At 36.7% G+C, this 15595-nt stretch overlaps 1 long non-coding RNA gene across 1 annotated transcript; it reads left to right on the top strand.

The window, feature by feature from the left end:
- The first annotated feature begins 336 nt into the window (after positions 1-336).
- LOC103609413 lies at positions 337-15011 on the top strand. The gene is made up of 4 exons (XR_552139.1): positions 337-530; positions 6662-6817; positions 8599-8667; positions 14928-15011. It is a non-coding gene; the product is annotated as an uncharacterized LOC103609413 (long non-coding RNA).
- Positions 15012-15595: the final 584 nt, after the last annotated feature.

The raw sequence follows: 15595 nt of genomic DNA, 5'->3' as shown, positions 1-15595 counted from the left end.
AATCTTTCCATGAACTTTTTGAAGTACCTCCTCTTATAATATGCACTTCAGGTATTGTCATGACTATGATAATGTTCTTGATGTTATAGATTTTGATGAAGTAAAATAAGGACGTTTTATATTATTGTAAACCATGAATTTTCAGACTGCAACTTGTTCATATGGTTTATAGTTTGTGCTTAATAAATAGAAATAAATGTTAATTTTACTTGTTATAAGTATATCCTTTTTGATGGGAATGATAGACTGATTGATTATTTGAATTTACTTACAAAATCAATGTGATAAGAACTTTTTATAGAGTCTTCTTTTTAACTTCTCATAGGTATTATTCTGCCCTAAAAACTATGGAACAATTAGAGAACGTGTACTTTCCCCGGGTTAGTCAATACCGGTTTTGTCAGCTAATGATAGAAAATCTTCCTAAACTTCGTGAGGCCATTAAAGAAATCTCCATGTCTGATCTCAAAGACTTTTTGGAAAGCATTCGAAAACATTCTGACAAAATAGGTGAAACAGCAATGAAACAGGTGAGATTAAAAAGGAGTACTTTAATTTAATATTATTTGATAAGCTAAGATATAGAATATATCCAAGGTTTACTTCTTCAGCTTACAGAAAATGCTTATTTTTGTTTACTTTTACCTTTTTCTTATCTTTGCTGGTTCTTGCTAAGAATGAATTTGTCAGTGTTTTCTTTGGTTTTGCAGTTATTCCTTATTTAAGTAAAGTGAGTCTAACTTGAATTCTTCAGTTACTCACTAGCGGAACTCACCAGCTAAACTCTTGGCACGTAAGTGGTATTAGACTTTGCCAGAAGCCAAATCTGATTTAAAATTAGTGAAAAAGTGGCGGCCATAAAGGACAGTGGGAGCCCTTTTATGCTAAGGTTCTAAATTGTTCTTTTTAAAACAAATTAAAAGTATTAACTTTGAATTTAGAACTCCTATAATTCAATAATAAAAAGACAAACAATGGGAAAAGATTCGGCAGTTATAAAGTTAATATACCTAACTTTTGAATCAGCTGTTCTACCTCTAGGTATTTGTCAATGAGAAATGAAAATATGGCCTCACAGTGTTCAGCTTTATTCACAATAAGCCAAAAACTGGAAACAACCTAAATATCTATCAAAAGGAAAATGGACACACAAATTGTGGTATATTCGTACAATGCAATACAGTACTTAGCAATAAAAAGGAGTGAATTAATGATAATGCAGCCACATATATGAATCTCACAGATGTGTTGAGCCACAGAAGTTGAACACAAAAGGCACAAACTGTGTGATTCTGCTATCTAAAGCAGGCAAAACTAATTTAAGGTGAAAAAAACCAGAACAGTGGTTGCCTCAGGGTGGGGAGATTGCCTGGGAAAAGACACAGGGAAGCTTTCTGGGGAGATGGAAATGTTCTATACCATGATAAAAGTGTATTTGTCAGAATTTTACAGCTAAGCTCTTTATATTTCAATTTATATACATCTTCAAAGAAAACTATAAAATATAATTGGGGTGTGTATGGAGTGAGTGGGCAAAGGTATAGATGAAACAAGAATGTAAAAATATTAGTTGTTGAAGATAAGTGATGGATATATGGGAGTTTATTATACTAATCTGTTTACTTTGTTTGTATTTGAAATTCTGAATAAGTTTAAAAATGATTATAATTTAATTAAAATTGCCAAGAGTTAGCTATTAAAACTTCTAATAATCACAGTGTTATAGAAATGAAACTGCTCAGTATGATTTCTAATGCCTGATTTTTCCCCCAAGTATTATGCACTACTTTAGAGAACACTTTATTATTCTAATTAAAGAAGTACATCTATAACAGACTTGTCAAATCAGAGGAAATTAAAATTCATTATATGAGCATTTTAACTTCTTAAAGGATTATCTATAAATCATGTAATATCTATTATGATAGTATACTCTGCTAATTTTTTTTTCTTTTTTTTGATTGAGGTGAAATTCATGTAACAAAGGTAACCATTTTGAAGTAAACAATTTAGCTACAATTAGTACAGACCAATGTTATGCAACCATCATTTTTATCTAGGTCCAAAACACTTTCATCACCCCCAAAATACTCAATACTTATTAAGCAGTTTTTCTCTATTCCTACCTACTCCCAGTCTGTGGCAACCAATCTGTGTTGTGTCTCAATGGATTTACCTATTTTGAATATTTCATATGAATGAAATCATATAATATGTGACCTTTTGTGTCTGGCTACTCTATATTAATTTGCTTTGTTTAATAGATGGTTTATTCTAAGGATATATTGATCTTGAAAATTCTTTACCAGGATCATGTAAATTGTGGGATAACAGCTTCTGCATTCTTAGTCTTAACAAACGTGGGCATTTTCAGTGTTGAAATAAAATAAGCTCGCAACTTTATGTTATAGTTACTTGTGTGGGGTTAATGGACATTTTAGGGAGCTGGGCCAAAGAGTGAACCAGTTCCTGTTATCAACACATATATATGCCAACTTAGGAAATACATGGTTCCACATAATTTCAAGGCTTCAGAAAATTAAATAGGCATTTACAGAGGGTCTGGTCAAGATGGTGGAATAGATGGTCCCCAGGATCATTCTCTACCACAAATCAACCGATTTACAACTATTAAAAAGCAACAAAAGCCAAGCTGGGGCTGCTAGAGCTCAGGGAAAGAGGAGGGGAGAGACCTATGGAGTGCATGAAAGTGGGAGAAGCCATGATGAGAGAAAGAATCACTCCAACCATTTCGGGCCCTGGCCATTTTAAGGCTGGAGCTGGTGAGTGCATGGAGCAGGAGCAGGCAAAAGCCACAACTGTGGCCTTCAGATGGAGTTGCTTGGAGGTGACAGGGGAGAAGAGGGCCTTGGTGGCCCCCAGGTCAGCAAGACCATTAATAGGGTTCCCGTGGACCCACATAGGAGTGAGGAGCTACAACAACTGAAAAAAAGGAGCCACTCAGAGGCCAGTGAGTCACTGCAAGGGACTGGCATATGGCCTGTCACATGGGAAGTGTTTGGAGCATGGGCAGTAGGGGAGATGGGCCCACCAGGAGAACACCAGGGCACAGCAAAGATAGCTGATCTGCCCCCCAGTCAGCATAGGACCACTCAGTGGATACTGGTTAGGAATTTAGAACCACAGGGGGTACAGTTTGCTGAAAAGACTCAGGCCCAGACCAGAGTTTCTGTACAACCCAGGTGTACCAGATCTCACAAGTCCCAGAAGCACCTATAAAGTCAACCATTAAAACCTGAGCTGCACAAAAAGCCTTCCCCAGGGAATCAGCAGCAAGGCAACAATTTAGCTCAACCACACAGCTCAAGTGCAGGTTCCCACAGGAAGTTCCCCCACTTTAGAAGTAAGCAAAGGACAGCAAATTAGTTCCAGTGCAGAGTTTAAGTGGTAGGAACAGTAAATAATCCAACACAGAACTGAAAGAAAAAACAAAATACCCACAGGCCAGAGACAAAACTTGATATTAACTAGTAAGGGTCTCTCATCACCGAAGAACACCTATAAAATGTGGAAGGACCAGAAGTCCCCTGGACTACCAAGCCAGGGAGGGGGGAAGATGGGAGGCCCCAGCCATGCTGCATGATACCCACAATCAGTCCCAAGGGTGGGGAGCTGAGAGCCTCAGCCGCACCCCCTAACACCTGCAACCAGCCAGTGACAACCACTGAGGAAGCACCCTGGGCTCTCCCGAACTGGAGCGGTGGGGGACTGAGGGTCTTGGCCAGGCCCCCTGACACCTGCAACCAGCCCAGTGACGACCACCAAGCCACTGCAGGAAGTACCCTGGGCTCTCTGGAGTCAGGGTGGTGGGGGGCCGAGGGCCTCAGCCACAACCAGCCCAGCGACGACTACTGAGCCACCACAGGAAGAGCCTTGGGCTGTCCAGAGCTGGGTGGTGGGAGATGAGGACCTTGACCATGCATTCCCCAATACTCGCAATCAGCCCAGCAATGACCACCAAGCTGCTGCAGGAAGCACCCTGGGCTCCCAAGCCGTGGCAGTGGTGAGGGGGCAAGGACTTCAGCCACACCTCTTTGACATTTGCACCCAAAGCCCCCTGGTCTCCCATGCAGGAATGAAGGGGGTGCCACAGGTCTCAACCCCACCCTTCCTCCTTCTCCCACCCTATTTCCTTCCCCTTTCCCCTCTCTTCCACCCTCCAAGTGCTCCACAACAACATCATAGAATGTAAAAAAAAAAAGTAATATTAATAAATAAAAAAAATTAAACATTTTCTCCTCTATAGATAAACAAGGCAACATATCTTATGTACATTTGTGTATGTATCATAGCTTTTGTTTTTTCTGATGTTTTAAAATTTACATGTATGATTTTTCATTTACAAAATAATTAGTGGTAATTCTTTTGCAGAATTTTCACAGTGCTCTAAACCAAAGGTCATTAAAATTATTGAATCACAATTTACCTTGAGTCATTCAAGGGAAGAGGAGTATACTCTTTGGTAATTGATATGAAACTAACTATAGATGGGAAAAAAAGAGTAATCTTTTTCCTTTAGTACTTAATACATTTCAAAGAATTATAAGACAAAACTGAGAATTTTGGCAGATCACTGGACACCATAGAGCATTCCATCTGAAAATTTTAGTACTGAAACTATAACAACAAATTAAGGACTCAGTGTACAGATGGCAGAACAGGTTAGACACAGTTGAAAAGAGAAAGTTGATGAACCAGAAAATAAGTCAGAAGAAAATATTCAAATTGAAGCTCAGAAAGACAAAACGATGGAAAGTACAGAAGAGTTGAAAGACATGTGAGATAAGATGAAAAGGTCTGACATGTGTAATTATTGTTCCAGTAGGAGAAAAGAGAGAGCATAGGGCAGAAACAATATGGATAGAACTTGAAACCAAGGATAGAAAAAGTGCTGTGAATTCTAAGCAGGATAAATATAAAAATCAGTGCTTGAGCATATCATGTAAAATGCTAAAAATTGAAGATAAGAAACATCTTAAAAACAGCCAGAGGAAAAAAATACATGTATCTCCTTCAAAAGAGCAACAACGATAACGATAGCTGACTCCTTAACAGAATCAGTGGAAGCCAAAAAGTACTGATAAACAATATTTGTCAAACTGGAATTCTATAGCCAGTAAAAATATCTTTTAGAAATGGAAGTGAAATGAAGATATTTTTCAGATGAACAAAAATCTAGAAAATTTGTCTCCAGCAGATCTACACTAAAGGAAATATTAGTGTTTTTCATACAGAAAGAAAATTATCTCAGAAGCTCAGAGATGCAGGAAGTAATTGGAAAGGGCAAATATTTTGGGCAAAATTACATTTGACTGTATAAAACAAAAACATCCTGTGGAGTTTATATAGAATTACAGTGCAAAACAAAAACATCATATAAGTTGGGAGGGGAATTGATAACGGATTTTAAAAACTCAAATTATGCTGCTTGCAGGAGGCATACCTTATGTATAACCATACAGGTTAAGGCTGAAAGTGAAAGGATTGAAAAAGATATACCATGCAAACACTAACTAAAGAAAGCTGATGTATGTATGAGAGATCATCCAAAGACCCCTTCATAGAAACCTTCATGGAAAGATTTTCTATGAACTTTTTGAGGTACCCTTGTATATTAATATGAAAGTAGGCCATAAGACAAAATGCATTTGTAGAGCAAGAAAGAGGAACATTTCATAGTGATAAAAGGTTCAGTTCATCAGGAAAATGAACAATTCTAAATTTGTTTCCATCTAATAGCATGGTCTCAAAATATAAAAGGCAAAATAACAGAATTAAAAGATTAGTAGCTTGACAATAGACAAACCTCATGGAAGATTTTCCTACGCTCTTCTTAGCAACTGTAGAGCCAACAGATAAATCAGTAAGAATACAGACCTTTTAAATAGAAGATTAACAACTCTGACCTAATTTACATGTATGCAACACTGTACCCCATGATTTTAGAATATACATTTTTTCCTAGAACACTTACCAAAATAGATTATATTCTGGTCCATAGGGCAAATGTCAGTAAATTTCAGAGTTGAAATAATATAGAGTACATTCTGTGACCACACTGAAATTACTCCAGAAATTAGCAACAAACAGTAACTTGAAAATCCTTGTATGCTTGGAAATTAAGAAATAAAATTCTAAATAACCCGTGGATCAAAGAAGAAACTACAATTGAAACCAGAAAATATTTTGAACTGAGTTATAATGAAATGTGACATATCAAAACTTGTAGGATGCAATAAAAGTCACGTTTAAAGGGAAATATACAGTCTTAAATTCATAAATTAGGAAAGAAAAGCTGAAATCAATGATCTAAGTAGCCACAAAAAATTAAACCCCCCCAAAATAAAAGGAAATAATCAAGATATGAGCAGACATCAACATAATCAAAACAAAATACAGAAGGGAAGATGAACATAGCCAAAAGTTGGTTCTTAGTGTTTTCAAATAAAATTGATAAACCCCTGCAAGGCTGTTTAGAAAGGATGAGAAGTAGCACAAATCATGAATAAGAAGGGACATCACTACAGATCCTATACCTACAGACATTAAAAAGATAAGACCACATAATGAACAAATATTTTGAACCAATTTTGACCATAATTAATTTGAAATAATCTGAAATTTTCTGTCTCCAAAACAGGCACAGCAGCAGAAAACCTTCAGTATTGCTCTGCAGAAGCAAAACAATGTGAAATTTGGGAAAAATATGTATATAAATCATGATAGAATCCCAGAAGAAAGGAATGAAATTGTATTGAAACATGCACTTGAGGAAGAGGATGAGAATGAAGAGGAGGTGATGGGGTTTTTCTTTCTTTCTTTATCTATTATCGGGTAAACTTTTTCTTTTGGATTATAAGGCATATCCATGTGTCTCTTAGTCTTCCCATGTGCAAATTGAATTTATATCCATCAGATTGTAATGAGCTATTAGGGCACTGGAGTTATCTGAAATATTAGACTATGTAATTGACAGATAAACAGAATATATTGCAGATTATATTTATAAGCCATAGATAGTGGAACCTAGGTGTTCTGTTACAATTAATAGTAAAAATCTAATGATTTTTTTTTTATGATTATCACTCATATTTGAATGATCTGTGGCAAAATTTTTATTTTATAATATCATGACCTTGTCCTTTGGCCTAATTTTGGATAGCCTACTTTTTTTCAATTGGTACTGACATACTGCAAAATAATTCTAATATGATTAAATTTAAGGTTTTTTATTTTTAAAATGTTCTAATAAGTCTAGAAATCTTGAAATTATCCTTAAATATTTACTTTCTTTTACACTCCAAATTCATTCTCTTGTCCTATTGCTTTTTTAATTCTCTCCACAAAGTCTTCTATAGAGCTTACTTTTTACCTTCCTTTTGAATTCCTTTTGAATTTAGTTGATATCATAGGGAGCCTAGTTATTCCCAATTATTTATAAGTTTGGCCTTATCAATGAGATTTTAAATTCTTTTTCTAAGGACCTAATTGGGGCACAGTAAGAACTTTTAATCGAACCATTTGAATCGAACCATGTGAATTGAACCGCATTGTATGCATGTATGTATACATATGTATACATAGGAAGACAGTTAAATATCTTCCTAGTGTGGAATTAGTGTGCCCTGATTAGTCCCTTGAAATTAATGTTTTTGAAATCTACTTTTTTGTTCTTAATATTCAGAGGATGTCTGTATTCTCTTCCCCCTTGAAGTTCAGAATGGCAAAAATAGACCATCTGGTTTGATTACTTCAGTTTTTCCCAGTCTGTATTGCATATCTTTAACTGCTGGGAGCATCGCCATCATGTCTTATCCCCAAATCCATACTGTTAGAGTAACTTGGTTGTTTCTCTCTTCTCTCAGATCTATTTTACTATTACTGCATTTTGTTTCTATCATTTTCCCTAATAAGAAATATTATAATAAAAATGATCCAAGTCCATTCTGGGGATTCACGAGAATAGAAATGAGTTCCTTTAAAAAAGGTTTATGTTTTTCTCAGGTTTGAGAAATTTTATACTACTATATTTCATCAGTTCTAAGGTGCTTTTTTTTCACATTATAACATTTCAGAATTCAGGGTACATCTTAAAATTTATGGTGTCATAGTTTCAAGTAGTGTTTTTTTCTTTCTTAGTCATCTGGAAAATAATGGCGATTGTGTCTTCGATTCAGTACAATAATGGTAAATTATATTATTTAGTTGCTTAAGAGAAGGAACTTTGTCTATAATGAAACCATAAATACTTGCATATTTTTACCCAAAGCAATAATGAGGTATCTAGTTATTCATAGCAATTTTCTGGTAGTCCACCAAACATGTTAAAGATATTCAGTTTCTCTCCTCTGTTACCTTTTAATCTAAAACATTCAATAATAATAAGCAAATAAAGAATAAACTAACAAATGCCAAAATGAAATAAAAATATTGTTATAGTGTATGCTTTCTATGGGAAAATTGAATAAATGTTATAACACGAAGTCCACGAATCTCCTTGTCTGTCTTTGGCTTTTATATTATTCGATAGTGGATTAATAGTTTGACTATAGTTTTTTTAATGGTTTTATTTTTCAGGTCTTAACTGTTCAGGATCTTGTTGATTTTTCCCCTGTTTACCGATGTTTACACATTTATTCTGTTTTGGTAAGTTGGTTTTACGTGTATGCTTTACGTTTTATTATACATATATACACACACATATTTTTGTTATTAAAAAGGCATGTATGTGTTTTAGGCATTAAAGGTTGATCATAAGCTCAGATAGCTATAAATCTTCATACAAAAAAAAGTTTATGAAATATCCACCGTTTGTAGGGCACTTACTTTTTTTTTTTTAAACTTATCATAGTCTAATTCCAAGTGATACACAACTTCCTGTGTAAGAACCTTCCAGTAGCATTCTTCTGTTTCTCCCTTCTTGCCTTTGCATTATTGTTGCATCACAGTTACTTATGTTACTTCTACATATGTTTACTCCATACTACATTGTTCTTATTTTTCATTAGTCAGTTATTTTTTAAATAACCGCTTTATTGAGATATAATTCACATACCAAAACTTCACCCTTTTAAAGTATACAATTCAGTGGTTTTAACATCTTTACGAGGATGTGAAGCCATTACCATTTTCTAGTTTCAGAATATTTCATTACCCCAAAAAGAAACTGCTTAACCATTCCCAATCACTCCTCATTCTCCCCTCCCCCTGCCCTTGGCAACCACAAATTTACTTTCTGTCTCTCTGGATTTGCCTGTTCTGGTTATTTTATATAAATGGAATGACACTATATGTGGCTTTTTATGTCTGGCTTCTTTTATGGCAGTGCAAGTTTAGGTTATTGATGGAGATCTTTCTTCTTTTTTAATGTAGGACTTTACAGCTATAAATTTCTCTCTAAGCACTGCTTTAGCTGCATCCCATGAGTTTTGGTATGTTGTGTTTTTGTTTCCATTCATCTCAGAAGTATTTTCTATTTACCCTTGTCTTTATTTCTTTAACCCATTGGTTATTTTGGAGTGTTTGTTCAACTCCCATATGTTTCTGAATTTCCAAATGTCCTTCTGTTATTGATTACTAGTTTAATTTCATTGTGATCAGAGGTCATATTTTGCATGATTTCAATCCTTTTAAATTTATTGAGGCTTATTTTATGGCCCAACATATGGTCTATCCTGGAGTGTGTTCCATGTTCATTTGAGAAGAATGTGTAACTGGCTATTGTTGGGTGGTGTGTTCAATAGACATCTGTTAAGTTTAGTTGATTGACAGTGTTGTTCAAGACTTCTGTTTCCTTGTTGATCTTCTGCCTCTTCTATCTGTTATTGAAAGTAGTGGCGTTGTCTGTTTCTTCCTTCAGTTCTGCTAGTTTTTGCTCCATGTATTTTGGGGGCTTTGTTGGTAGGTAAATAAATATTTATAATTGTCAGGATTTACATCTGCTATTTGCCATTTGTTTTAATATGTCTTACATTTTTTTGTTTCTTCACTACTTGAGAAACATTTTCTATTTCTCCATTACTGTCTTCCTTTGCATTAAATATATATTTTTCATTTTAATTCCTTTGTCATTTATTTATACACTCATATACATAGTATATGTAAAATATACATAAATGTATACAAGAGTACTTCAGAAAGTTGTGGAAAAATAGAAATGAAAAGTAATATGAATCTTTCCATGAAATTTTTGTTAAAAATTTCTACGGTTATGTTGGGCATTAGAGTCAAATAGTAAAGTGCTTAGTATAATACCCAGTATAAAAACAGCACTCACTAAATGTTAAAAGGATTATTGTAAAGGGTTACATTAATATGTATGATTTCAAGGTCTAGATTTGTTGACTAGAAGTCCATTTTAACCAAAAGAGCTCTGTGTCCAAAATCCTTAGGGTAACATTTCTGCTTTGTTTGATCAAATATAAGTGTTCTATGGAAAGAAATTAGGTATACTGTCAAAAAAGGGGTTCTCTTTTGAAAATGCTGCAAATAATATCCACAATATAATTTACCATTTTTCAGGCTTTGAGAAATCCTAAGAGCTTTTATGAATTTTCTTAGCTGGCTATGTTCTAAACTTTGTGAGCACAGGGACCATTTTTCTTAGGATATTGAGTACAGAATGAATTTCCAAATGTGTTTGGTGAATACTGAATGTTGTATGAAAATTGCTGCCTTAGGAGTTTTAAAGTTATGTGAAGGCTTTCCATGGGGTCCTGGGCTACAAATTTTAAGGAAATAATTTTTAGATCCTCAGATTTTTTCTAAAAATGATCTGTCTAGGAACCCTAGCCTGTCTTCACAATAGTTCTCTTACAATTAGAGCTCTGCTCAGATCCCCTTGGGTTCCTTTTCATAGGAACTAGAAATGCCTTGGAGTCTATTACAACCCCACTCCACAACGAATTACCAGGGTGTAAGTTAGTAAGTTATGATACGTGGGTGTGGGCCTAGATTTCTTGCCTAGATTGGGATAACTCTGAGATATAACTTATACTCTGAAGTTGCATGTGGAATCAGTCTGAAGCCCACTTTCTTGGAGACTTTTTTTTGCCTGAGATGACACTCTTTGATTGGCTTCCTCTTGTTTCCTCTCTTGTTTTCTTTACTTTTTGAACAGTCTTCCTTTTGAGAATTTCTTTAGTTTATCACTGATCTCAGGTTCTATTTCTAGGAAAGCTACCTAAGATACCGACAATATTAGTTATCTATTGCTGCACAACACACTGGCTTAAAACCTTGAATATTTATTATTTCACAGGGTCAGCAGTCTGGAAGTGTCTTAGCTGGGTGCTTCTGGCTAAAAGTCTCTCCTGAGGCTCTAGGCAAGATGTCAGTGAGGGCTGCATCTTAACAGGGGCTGGAGGATTTGCTTTTATGATGGCAGTTGGCAGAAGGCCTCAGTTCCTTGCCACATGGGCTCTCAACAAGACTGCCTAAAAGTCCTCATGACATGGCAGCTGGTTTCCACCAGAGTGAGTGATCTAAGAGAGAAATCAAGATGGAAGCCATAATATTCTTTATAACCCAGTATCAGTAGTGGCATACCATTACTTCTGCTTTACCCTATTGGTCACATTGACCAACTTTGGTACAGTGTGGGAGGGGACTACATCAGGATATGAATACCATAAAGTGGGAATCTTTGAAGGCCATCTTGGAGGCTACCATACTTACTTTATGAAAGAAAGTCAACTTTATAAAAGAAAATCATATCTTTCACTGATACTCAATATGACCATAGTGCATTATCTTGATGTATAAAAACTTCCAGGATGCAAAATAAAGGAAACATCTCCTTTAATGATTCATCGAGGGATTGAACACACAAACGGGTTCATTCCTTTTCCTTCTTGCAAGATTTCTGTTAAGGGTAAATCATGTTAGAAACAGAATATTTTGTCCTGTGGTAGGATGTTAGTTCAGAAACATGGTAGGGAATAATGCCAGTTTCCTTTTAATGACCTGGTGTTTTTTATCCCCAACTATTAACAGCCAATATAATGTTTTAAAGAGGGAATCCTGTGAGATGACAGCAGAGAGAACATAGAAAATTTTGAATGCTAAAACTGTGTCCTCTGTGTTTAAATGTAAACAATGATTTTGACTAACCTTAATACTCTTCCTTAGGATTTGTCGTTTGCTATAAAGGAATACACCTTTAAACAGTTCAAAAGATATGGGTTAGTAAAGCTGAATCTTTTAAACATAACTGGAGTGCCAAAATTTTCAGTTTACACTGGCCTGGTTTTTCAAATTCATGTATATTGTGATTCAGTAAAGTGGTTAAAGCTGGTTTATCAATTGTGTCATAAGTGTAAATTCAATTACATGTTTAATGTTTTCTACTTCATATTTTAAAAAGCAAAACCTGACTGGTAGTTTTTAGCAATTTATACCGTTTTCTTTTGTTAAATACCCAGAAAAAGCACGATCATCATATCTAACAGAATTAATGGAGTTATGCCTGGTTTGTATACTTGGTTTTATTTCATTATTTCCAAAAGTTGAGCACCAGAGTTTTATGTATGTCCTCATATTTGTTAAGGCATAAAGTATTGCTTATCATACTCCTTGCTTCATAAATAACTTAGAATTTTAGCTATATTTTATATTGCATTATTACAAATTAATAAGAAAAAGAATTAGTAATAAGAAACTGATTTATTTTCTTTAAGGTGCATGGTTGAATAAAACAATCACTTTAGGTTTAAATCTTAATTTTGACTGCTTTTTGTAATCCTGTAATTTATTTCTCAGTGGTTTTCATAAAATAATATTCCTCAAGACACATGTTAACATATTTGTTTGAAGTGAAACATGAAGTCAGACCTTTTTCTGAGAGATATTAAATACAATTTGACTTATTAGTTTGACTGTGAGGACTGGCTTTGCTGACTAGGCTTTAGGTTTTAGGGTGGACATTTTTTGTAAGTTAAATGCCCTAAATCTGTAGCTCAGACTGTTTAACCTAAAAGTATATTAGTAATGGAGGGAAAAAAAGCCTCATTTATTCTATTAAGATATTCATTTCCAATAAAAATTTATTGTATGGTTTACTTATTATCAAAATGTTTAATATGCTGTTTGGATCAGTTAAGTACTAATTGTAATGATTTAACCCAAAAGAAAAAAAAAAAACACCTTAATACCTAAAGAATTATTATTTTGGAAATAAAATAAAAGAAAAAACANGGGCCTTTGGCAGGTGATGTGGGTGGGCCCTTGTGGATGGGATTAGTGCCTTATACTAAGAGACCCTAGGGAGCTTGCTTCCTCTCTCTCTGCTCTCCAGCACATGAGGACGTAAGCCAGAGACTGACAGTCTGTAACCTGGAAGGGGGCCTTCGCCAGAGCCTGGCCATGCCGGCGCCCTGATCTCAGGCTTCTAGGCTCTAGAACTGCGAGCAAATAAACTTCTGTTGTTTGTAAGCCACCCCAGTTTATGGTGTTTTGTTATAGCAGCCTGAACAGACTCAGACACTCAGTAGACATCATGATATTATTTAATAACCTGAAGGTTTTTTTGACTACTTATTAAAAATAAAAGAACACGTGTAACTTAGGAATCTTGGATAAAGGCTGAAGATTGTGCCTGCTGGATGTGACAATACCTGCATGAGGAATAAGACGTTCAGTGTGCTGGACAATCAAGTCCTGCCGCCCACGTGTGCTGGAGGTGGGGGAAGGGAGGGGAACTGGCTGCCTCACTTCCTCTCCCGCCCCAGAAGGATCCCAACGTAAAAGAACTTTGCCCCAAATTGTCCCTGTCCCCACTCCTTCACCTTGTGTTCCACTTTCACCTGGAGATCCGGGTGGCTGGAAGACCCTGGGCACAGCCCGGGCCTCTCCCTGGTGACCTGCTTCTAGCCTGCCCTGCTCCTTCTGGACCGCAGCCCACACCACACACCCGCAGAGGAGAGGGCCGTGTTGCCTGAGGTCTGGGCCCTGTCCTGTGCCACCTCAAGATCGTCACGCTCATCCTGAGTGCAGGTTCCTTTTCCCTGAGGCCCGACCCGCGCCTCTCCTCCTAATTCACCAACCTCAGATCGCCTGATCACCTCCTGACATGCTCCCAGGAGATCCCAGAATGTAGGCCCCGATCCTTCTGAAGCTGGCTGTGGAACTCCTAGACCCCTCAGCCCCAGGATCCCACTCCCCACTGCCTGTAGCCAGCTCTCCAGCCTCACTGCCGTGTCCTCCAGAGCTCCCAAAGCTTCTCCAACCTGCCCACCCCCCAACCCCACTGGCTTCTGAGCCAGGCCCAGCTGCTCCTCGAGCTCCTCCGTCACTGGCCCCTTCCGCTCATTGCTGCGTCACCCTGCAGATGCCCCTCCATCAGTGCTCGGGACCTGCTCAGCTCCCATGTGGGGATCACTGAGCATGGCTCAGGAAATCAAACCTCCACTGTGCAGGGTGCATCCCCCATGATTTAGTGGCCTCCAGATGCAGAGAGGCTGCTGCACTCCAGGTGTCTGTGGCCATGTCCTCATGTCCTTCATCTCCTCAGGACCCTCCTCAGCTCCCATCCCCTTCGCTCTTGGTGGGTGACGCTGCCTCCTTCTTCAGTGTGTTAAGTGAGGACACCAGGAGCTCGCCTTCAACTCTGGCCCTCTCCCCTCCTGCTTCTCCACGGCCACACTTGGCCTTACCCCTGCACCCTCTGAGAGGACGAGGATCACCAAAACATTTTTGTCATCCTAAACATAAACTCCGAACCCATTAACCAATAACTTCTCATTATTCCTTATTATATGACAGTTTTGAAAAGGCAAAACTACAGGACAGAATGGGATCAGTGGTGGCCACAGGCTGGGGATTAGGCAAGGTGATTTACTGGGTAAAGAAGTATCTGTTTTAGCTGTGTGTATGTATTTTTTTTTATTACTTTGCTGATTTTATTTTAGGGTGATGAGGAAACATTTGAAAATTATTACCGAAAACAAAGAAAGAAACAAGCAAGACTGGTATTGCAGCCCCAGTCAAGTATGGTAAGTATGTGAAAATTTTGAATTGGTTATGTTGTCACTTTTTATTCGCTTACTGTGCTTTAATTTCTTCAGAGCATGTATCACTATTCATTCAACTACAAATATTTATTGGACACCTACTATTTCCAATCATTGGTTTAGGTGCTAAGGGTACAGCAGTGAACAAAATAGGTAAGTCCTTTCCCTCATGGGCTTATATTCTATTAGGGAAGACAGACAGTGAATTAAAAAAAAAAATCATCAGGTAAATATATAAAATGTCAGGGAGCGATAATTAGTTTGTGATAATATGAACTATGTATCTTGATTAATTGCCCCACTGAAAAAACAACTAAAGATGCTGGGTAGGCATTTTTTAAAAATCTTAAATTCTTTTTAAGTGTACTAAGGATGTGGCAGGAAAGTATAGTCAGGCCAAAAACTAAGTGAATAAGAAACTGTTCTATGTGTTGGTTGTGGTGATAGTTACATGCCTAGATGTGTTTGTGAAAACTCATACAATCTGCAGATGAAAGAGTGAGTTTCATTATATATAATTTACACCTCTGTACATCTGTCTATAAAACAAACAAAATAGGAAAACG

Source organism: Galeopterus variegatus, unplaced genomic scaffold, assembly GCF_000696425.1.
Source record: "Galeopterus variegatus unplaced genomic scaffold, G_variegatus-3.0.2 Scaffold9594, whole genome shotgun sequence".
NCBI classification, from domain to species: Eukaryota; Metazoa; Chordata; class Mammalia; order Dermoptera; family Cynocephalidae; genus Galeopterus; species Galeopterus variegatus.
The sequence above is the reverse complement of the archived record's forward strand: the minus strand, read 5'-3'. Positions and strand labels throughout refer to the sequence as shown.